General features: G+C 48.9%; 1 pseudogene; it reads left to right on the forward strand.

The window, feature by feature from the left end:
- The first annotated feature begins 431 nt into the window (after positions 1-431).
- Positions 432-9,416, forward strand: part of LOC101570963 — a 65,841-nt pseudogene continuing 56,856 nt past the window's right edge.

Consider the following 9,416-nt stretch of genomic DNA (forward strand, 5'->3'; position numbering starts at 1 on the left):
CCTCTCCCCAGCTGTCAACATGGACAGTCCTCTCCCCCCATGAGATGTTCTTGTTGCTTGGAGTCCTGTCCAGCCACAGGGTCCCTCCACACTGACCCCATGCCTGGGACATGCTTGCTTCTGGTTTATCACACCCATGACTGCCCATGAGCCCTGATCACCCAACTTTGTTGGGGTCTCTGCTGCTGTGTCCCCTCTGTTCTGCACCCCATCCTCTTCTCTCTGTACTCTTGGCTGTCCTCTGACCCCATCAGCTCCAGGAGGTCTGGGTCCCTTGTGCTGTATTCGGAGCCTTGAATCTTCAGCACCTGCCACGGAGCCTGATGTAGTGCTATCACCCATACATGTGTGATGGGGAGGGGAAGAAAAAGAAAGGGAAAGGAAGACAGAAGAGAAAGCCCCAAAGCTACTTGTGCTCTTCTACTTGGGCCATGCCACACCGGGAAGAGGACCTGCTGAGCTACTCAGTCTACCTGGAGCACAGTGGCATTGGAGGTGCCCCTAGCAGCTGAGGGGTGCCACAAACTGGCCAGCTCTTGATGTTCCCTGGAGAAAACAGCAGGAGAATGAAGAGCTAAAGACTAGAGACAAAAGCTGAGGCCAGGCGGAGCCCTCTCTCCAGATGGGAGGAGAGGAGCTGGCCGAGGACTGCAGAGCATTTACTTACACACTCAAGAGATTGGTGCCAGTCTCGACCTCTCTGCCTAGCAACCTGCTTGCAAGCTAGGACAGCTTGTCCACCCGGCTCGAGGAGCTCTCCATGTTCCCAGGGCGGGTTTGTCTGAGCTTCAGCTGCTCCCCAAGGAGGGATGCACAGAGGAACCCCCAGTGCTCTCAGGAGGGCGGCTCCTCTTGCTCAGGTTCCTCTGATGGACCCAACCTGTCCTTGAAACTGGTAAGACTTCATGCTGGTCCTGGTTGACTGTGTGAGACGAGAGGCCAGACAGCCACACCCTGGGGCTGTGTCCCCTCTAGGTGAGCCGCTGCCACCTGCACCATGGCCCAGAAGGCTAAGCCCAGCCTCTCCCTCCCCTGCTGTGTTAGTTCTGTGTCCACAGCAATGACCACAACCTCCTCCCTTGGGATGCAAAGACCGTGTGGCCATGGGTGGGGGTGAGGAGACAGGACCCTCTCGGGGGCTCAGCCAGGGGACAGAGGTGGACAGCGGCACATCATCAGGCTGGACTGCAGCCAGCTTGACACATCTGCTTCACATGTTGCGAAACTGGATCTCCCCTCCTTTATGCTACGGGTGTCAGGAATTAGTCCCAGTGATGGGAAAGCAAAGGCAAAAGGAGATGGGATTTTACTAATAAAGTAGGCATTTGCATGAGCTGTTTCCAGGATTCACAGCTGTCCTCGTTGCATCTGATCTTGGGACCAGCACATTTCCCAGAAGGGGCTGCAGTGGGCCTGGCAGCGCACTGTCGTGACCAGATCTGAGGCCTAGAAAATTGGCTTTTCCCATAGCAGAGAGACAGATGGGAGGGGTGAACTGAAGAGAGACACGATGCCAGGTTGTGGGGCTAAGAACATCGCGGGCAAGAAGACGAGAGACCTATGGGGCGCGAGGGCTGCAGAGCCTGCTGCTGGGTTCAGGTCCCAGCCTGGAGACTCACTGGGGCCTTGGACCCCTTCCTCGGCTGCCCAGTGCAGGTCCGGCAGCCCCTTCTGTGCCCCCACAGTGCTCTGAGGACTACCTGGCTCCTGGTGGCCCTCCGTGAACACCAGCATTATTCTGCACTGGGACCTGGCACCATGGGAGAGACAGGCCCCAGTGCCAGAGCCTGTGCGGATCCCCACTCAGCCCCTCGCGCCCCGGGAGTCCACAGCAGTTATCTACACCGCCAAAGTTAGTTTCTGATCTGCGAAGGGAAGGGAACACCCACTCCCAAACTGTCACGCATAAGCCTGGTTCTGCTGGCCAGAGGCGTTTTAGGCCGTCTGCCTGTGTCTTCTCCCCTAACCGCAGGCGGAGGCAGAGGAAAAGGGCAGGACTCGCAAGCCCGCCCCACATTCCCCAAGCCTCGGTTTTCCTCCAGGAGCCTGGTGCTGGCTTCAGGAACCCGTGTCTGCTGCTCCCAGGACTGGCGAAATCTTCCTCTGGTTCGGTACTGGTCTGAGTCAAACAAAGAGAAATTAAGCGTGAACCTCAGAAGCCGGTCTAGCTGCAAGCTGTGTGAAAATCTCCCTTCCAGCCTGGACCCGGCCGTGCCCACGGGGCGCGTGCTTCTCACCTCCCAGCGCTTCTGCTCGGGCTTCTGCGGAGTAAGCCTTTTACCGAGCACCTGCGGGGTAGACTCGGAGCTCAACACTGAGGGGACGCGAGCGCCCTCTCTCGGTTGCTTGTTCAAAGCACACTTTGTGATGCCCGCTGTGCCCAGCGCACAGGGCACCAAGCCTGAGGGACCCGGCCGCCCTTGCGGGCCGCCCCTACAGTCTGTAGCACCAGGTGCAGGCAGCAAGCCAGGAAAACGACTCTTCCTCGCACCCAGAGCTTTCTTTTGTGCTGAGGGTCCATGATATTTTCATAGGTGTAAAGAAACCAAAGCAATCGTAGAGGAATCCAGGCATCCCAGGAAAGCCGGAAAATCAGAAGAAAGCAGATCGTGTGCAAACTCTGTGAACCTCGGGCCACACGTGTGATCCCCAAAGGCTGTCTGTGGTCATCATACCGCTTAGCCTCCATTTTACTCTCTGCTCTTTGCCTCCATCATGAAAGGTTGCTCTCTGCCGAGTCCCGCTCTGCCCTGGAGCCATCTGAGTACGGACTGAAACCTTCAGTAACTAAGCTGATAAACTTCTCCTTCCTTCATTTCAAATGTCAGGTACTGTGTCCCAGCAACGAGGGAAGAATAACTGAGACACCGTGCCACGCGCCCAGCACCACTGGCGACAATTGAGGACATTTCCGGCTAATCTTATCTTGCTTGCCTGCTCTTCCCTTTTTACCTTTCCCCTGAGTGCTTCAAAACCCTTTGCAGCTATCTTATCAATCCTCCCATAAACACTTCGCTTTACATCTCCAGCAGATAAGGCCTAGCTTGGTGACAGGATCCCTGGGTTCAGGCCCCAGTGCGGAAAAAATTAAATTAAAAAGCACTGCAAAATCATTTTCATGTGTAATGAGATTAGGAAGACTTCCTAAGTCCAAAATCCAAGTTCCCCCAATTGTGTCAATAGTTCTTTTAAAACTAGGAACTAAATATGGTCCATGAATGGACCATATTTTGGATGATACAGCTTTTAAATATCTTTTAGTATATAGCTGCCTTTCCTTTCTACCCCAAACAAAACCAAGCCACTTGTCCTGTAGGACTTCCTGAATTCTGGATGTGATTGAGTCCCTCTCTCCCTAATGTCCTTGGTAGGTCTCTCTACTCTCCGAATTTCCTGGAAATGAGGTGTAGAGGCTTGATTCAGAGGACAATGTTCCCAAGTAGAACCTACCACTTCCGCTAGCATCAGCCACACTGCCTTGGTTCCCCCGGTAAAGTCACTCCCTCACCTTTCCTCTGATGGCTTGGCACCTAGTCACGCTCGCTGGCGTGTTTGCAAGGGGCTGAGAAGTTAGCTCCAGCTGACAGGTAGAAGCCAGTTCTGCTCTGACTGTGTCCGTGCTGGTCACACAGCTCCCACCTGCAGGGCCACCTCTGCTCCCCCATGTCTCAGGTTAGACTCTGCCTCACCCTTCTATTGCAGCCTGGACATGTGCTTCATTTGAATGTCACAGTGGTTTCAAACCAGTTGAGCCAGTGTTCTACACTGGAGATGACGTACATTAAAAGAGTATATTTTTGGCTGCCTTTGAAATTACAGAAACCCAGCAGCACTTGGTTTACAAGGGATGGACATGCTATGCAATGGTCCTTCTTGAGTCTCCATGGCCACTGCCACTTCCAATGTGTCCCCAGGGTGGAGGCAGAGCACCAGTGGCCCCACTGGGCTCTTGCAGTTGATTTTCTATTCCAGGGAAGTTGTGTGGGCTCTGACCACCCCCGAGAGTCTGACCCAGAAGTCACCCTGAAAGGGAAGCTTGGTGCAAAAACTTTCTTGGTTTTGACCTCTGAACAAGTGAGAAGAGTGGTCTCCACGAGGTGTACCTGTGTCGCAAGAATGCGATTTGAGTTGTTGCTGTGTCACTGCCGGTCACTAGGCTGGTTCACCTCCATGATACTGCCCCTGTGGCCCTGGCAGGATCCTTACCTGCTCTCGCGGCAGGACCACCCTTTCCTAGAACTTCGGGCTCTGTGATTCTTCTCCCAATTCACCTTGCAGTCCCGACTCCCAAAACCTCAGAGCGATGCTGCTTAGCAACAGGGCCTTTTGAAAAGGTGATTAAGCTAAAATGAGGCCTTTAGGACAGGCTCTAATCCAGTCTGACCAGCACTCCTGTAAGAGAAGGTTGCAGAACACTCAGAGACCTCAGCGCTGTGTGCACAGAGGGTGGCCGAGGACAGAGGGACACCTCCAGGGACACCAACGCCCTGGCACCCTGATCCTGGGCTCCTGGACTCTAGAAGCCTGTGACAATCCACGTCTCCATAAGCCACCCTGTGTGTGCCACTGTATGATTGTAGACCCAGCAGATTGCTAGTGCAAGACCCCCAACTCCGCATCTTGAGTCTGTGCTGCTGTCCTAAAGTGTCACACAGGAGGTTTCTGAAGGCCACCAGAGATTTTCAAAGTGCCATTCTGGGAAACTTAGACATGTGGCTGCTACCATCCCTTATTAGGAGTGACTAAACTGCCTTAAGAATGTTCCCTTGTTGGATTTTAGGCAGCAGTCCGGCCCACCAAGTAGAGATGACCACAGTAAACATTTGCGGCATTCAGCGGACTGGGGCCATTCCGCAGCAGCACAAAAGGGCAGCACAGGAGTGAATTCACATTGTTCTAGGCCATGCACACAAACCTCACCGAGTATGCTAACTGCCCCAGGGGAGGAGGCCTGGGGCTAGCGCAAGTCAGGGTGGAGGCCTGGTGGCAATCGACCCTGCTTCCTGTGCTTATAGCCAAGACTTCACTATAAGAACACATTGAACTCAGCCATGAAGCAGGTAGAAGCAGCGGGAAAGGTACTGCACTCAGACACGAAGCGCAAGCAAACCAAATGTGACAGACAAACCAAAACCCCAAAGAACAAACCTCAAGTGTGCCTTGAATTTGTAGGCGAAAGCTCACAACTGTGTAAAAAATTAATACCAACCAAGAGTCAGTACACCAAGGAACAAGAGCTTTCACTCTAGATTTTTTAAAAAAGCTTTAGGAAGCAGTATATCTAATAAGACAATGGAATAAATATGATCAGGATGCTCAGAGAGTCCCCAAAAGGCATTGCATTTGTTAAGAGAGAATACAACAAAATAAGCATAAATTAAAGAAGGTGGGCATGACAAGAAATTAAAAAAGGAATCTTAGAGACTGCTGTACAAGTTAAACTTATATTCTCAAGGAAAGCAGCACAGCTGTGAAAAAGAAATTTACTAAACTTTCAGTATAAAATGAATGAAATATGAAAAAATAAAACTAACTCTTGACTCCAACCTTAAGTGGCGATATTGAAGAAAGGTTACCAGGAAGTACGTAATGCAGTGACATGCAGATTTTGATTTGGATTCATGAACTTCACACTGAGGAATTCATCCCATAGCAATAGTCAAACAAAAATTGGGCTTTGTGCGCAAACAAGTTCATTCCTACCCACGAAAGCTAATTCCTAAAAACAGAAATCAAAACAGAATGTTCATTATGAGAATAATTCAATAAAATACAGCACATCTAACATGGAAAGAATATAAACAATTACAGCTGCAGAAAAGCACTTTCCAAGATTGAGGACCAAAAGGTTAATGTTGAAAAATGGATTTGCTTTCTAGCCGCAGTGAAGTCACTGTGCCCAGCTAATCCGCCCACGCTAACCAGCCACCAAACCAGACAAAATGCACGAGGCCACTGTGCTCCGACTCTGGACGAGGAGCGGGGTGACAGTGCCAACTGTGAGAGTGGGGAAACTGACAGGATGTGCCTCATTAGAACCCAGCCCTCTGTGAGGGTGGCTTCCCAGCTGTGACGCCACAAGCCGGAGTCTGAGCAGAGCTTGTAATTCCCCTGTCTGAGGAGGCAAAAGCCAGCCTTGAGGAAAACGGAAATGACCTCATCTGCGGGCCAGCAGCTCTGAGAGGAGGGAGCTGTGCAGCGGAGAGGCGGGACATGGGTCTGGGGTCCTCACAAGTCCTTATGACGTTTCCAGCTGGTGACTGAGAGCAGAATAAACCACCTGAGGTCAAATGATTCCGCCACATTCAAAGGGCAGCACAGGGAATCCTCTGAACACCTTAATGCTTGCTAATTCAGTAACTCACAAAGCATAAGTTGTCAAGACTGGTTCATGCAGACATGAGTAATCTAAAGGGTTCAATGCCACAGAATTGAGAACAGTTACAGAAACCTTTGCACAGAGAAAATTCCAGGACAGTGGTTTCAGGGGTGAGTTCTTCTAAATAGTTAAAGAAATAAATAAGATCAATATTGCATAAACTTTTCCTGAATTTTGAGGAAGGAGGAACATTTCTCAACTTGCTTTATGAGGTTAATATTATCTTTGGTTAAAAATAGACATAGACATTTCCAGAAAAGAAAAGTACAAACCAGCACTGTTTGTGACTATGGGGCCACATGGCCTCAAAAAGTAACAGAGTGATCCAGCAACACATAAGGGAGTATATCACATCCTGACCAAGTGGGCCTTACTCTAGAAAATCAAGTTCAATTCAATATTTAAAAATCAGCGAAGGCACGCTGATAAACAGATGTGCAGTTTCACAAAAGTTAAACATCAAACTATCACATGGCCCAGCAATTTTCTGTCCAACACCAAGGAAACCACATGCTTACAAAAACTTTTCCCTGAACATTCAGAACAGCATTATACATAAAGCCAAAACTTGAAAATGGCCTAAATGCCCACCAACTGGTAAACAGAAAAGGCTTAGTATTCGATAGTGACAAAGGGACAAGCAATCGCCACATGCCACACCTTGAAGATAGTATGCTAAGTGAAGGAAACAGGCATGAGAGACACATTGTGGTGGGCCATGCATTGTGTCAACTCTGCTTGATCACCTTAGTGGTTCCATAGCCTGGGTCCCACAGGGAGGACCAGCCCTAGAGGATGGAGGGCCCGCCCCAGGGAATGGAGGGCCCGCCCTAGGGGATGGAGGGCCCCGCCCTAGGGGATGGAGGGCCCCGCCCCAGGGGATGGAGGGCCTGCCCTAGGGATGGAGGGCCCGCCCCAGGGATGGAGGGCCTGCCCCAGAGTGACTCAGCGCAGAAAGGCTGTATCAAAGGGTTGAGGAAAGATTTGGTGTTCTATTTCCTCAGAGGAGCTTTAGTCTTTGTAGTCAGCTTGGACTTTATCGCTTAGTGCAGTCTTTTCCAATTGATGGAGACTTGCATGGAACACTGCAGTGAGCTTCAGACCTGGAGACTGAATCCTCCAGTCTCAGGTGTGCAGATGCCCTGTGTGCGCTTCCTAATCTGACTCTGTGGCTGGCCATCACAAGCCAATCTTATAATTTCTTATACATTTATACATCTTGTGTTATATCTGTTCCTTGTATATCTGTTCCTTTAGTAAAACCTCACTAACACACACATACTGTATGATTCACTTACAGATACAAAGTCCGCATAAGATAAAAAAAAAATTAGATTAGTTGTTGCCTAAGAATGTAGAGTAGGACAAGAGTTAATTGAGATAGGCATGAGGGATCTTATTTGGACAACAAATTCTAAAACAAACTTATAGTCATGATTGCACTAGCCAGCAAATTAAGAAAAAAAATCATCTAACTATTCACTTTTAAAGGGTTGGCTTTATGGTAAGTAGAATATACTTCAATAAAGTTATTTCTATTTTATTTTATTTTTTGTGTTTCTTTGGTACCAGGAATTAAACTCAGGACCTTGCACTTGCCAGGCAGGCACCTATGCCACTGTGCTATATCCCTGGCCCTAAAGTTATTTTTAGAGCTAGGTATAGTGGTGCACAACAGTAACCCCAGCACTCCGGAGCTTAAGGAAGGAGGATCAAGAATTTGACACCATTTCGGACTATATAATTAGCTCAAGGCCAACCTGTACGCATAGTAGGTCCCTATATCAACGGACTAAAGTGCCTGCTTAGGCAGGCAGAGGGACTGGGGTTCAATCCCTGGGCTCAATGACCTGGCGACTGAGACTGGGCGTGGTGGCACATGCCTTTCAAACTCTATCCCACACCGTGCACAAAATTTATTTGAATGGATTGATTATAGATCAAAAAAAGTGCAAACCATGAGATTTCCAGAAATGGCTCTGTAGGCAAAAAGTTAAAACCCAAAGCACAAACCATAAAGAAACGACTGCTGAATCGGGTTTCATAGAAATCCCAAACTTCTGCTCTTCAGGGGGCACCATTAAGAAAGCAAGAAATCAAGCTTCAAATGAGAAGAAAACGGCAGTCAGAGGCGTGATCACAGAATGCAGTGTTAAATTTGAAAGATTAGTACAGTGAAAGACACATCGCCACGGATGCCCCTCAGTTTGAACACAATTATCCTATCATTCTTTCCACTTCCTGGAGCGGTTCTAGAAATCCCCCTTGCTGGGTGCCATGCGCTGCTGTGGCCAGCTTGATATGCTGATTGAACTCAAAAGGTTGACCAATGTCATCCTGGCTTTGCAGAAGAGCCAGAAGCACAGGGCGCCAGATCCAGTGCCAGTGACGAGGGTGGAGAGGACATGCTGTCATTTTTTTGGAGACAGGGTCTTGCTATGTTTCCGGCTGGCCTTGAACTCACAGCAATCCTCATAGCAAGCCTAAGCCTCCTGAGGGTAGAGACTGCAAGCATAAACCGCCACGCCTAGCAATGCTGTGATGTCTTATCTGACAGAGCTAGTCATGAGTTCTCATTGGAATGGGCTCAGGACTTCAAAGCGGCCACGTAGCAAAGAACATCCACTTCTCTTTTGTGGCAAGTGGCAAGAGTGATAGAAGAGGGTTCAAAGCAAGTGGAAGCACTGGTAACGGCAATACTGTAATAGTTTTATGTAAACATTCACTTTATTTTTATCACTCTGGTATATATGTCTGGCAAAAGATTTGCATATGAAATGTGTGAAGAACTCCTAGAACTCAAAATGAGAAAAAGACTAATAACCCAATTTAAAATGAAAGCAGTAAAAGACTTATAACAGATGCTATATAGATGACCCAGAAGTCCACAAAAATAATTCAGCAGAATTAGTCATCGGAGAAACACAAGTTGAAACAATAGTGAGATAAAACTTCATTCCCACTTTTTTGGGGGAAAAAGTTGCATCTATACTGGACATGCATTGATTTTTGCCTTTGGGATTATTACCTAAACAAT

The sequence above is a fragment of the Octodon degus genome, unplaced genomic scaffold (genome assembly GCF_000260255.1).
Source record: "Octodon degus isolate 3935 unplaced genomic scaffold, OctDeg1.0 scaffold00070, whole genome shotgun sequence".
In the NCBI taxonomy this organism is placed as follows: domain Eukaryota; kingdom Metazoa; phylum Chordata; class Mammalia; order Rodentia; family Octodontidae; genus Octodon; species Octodon degus.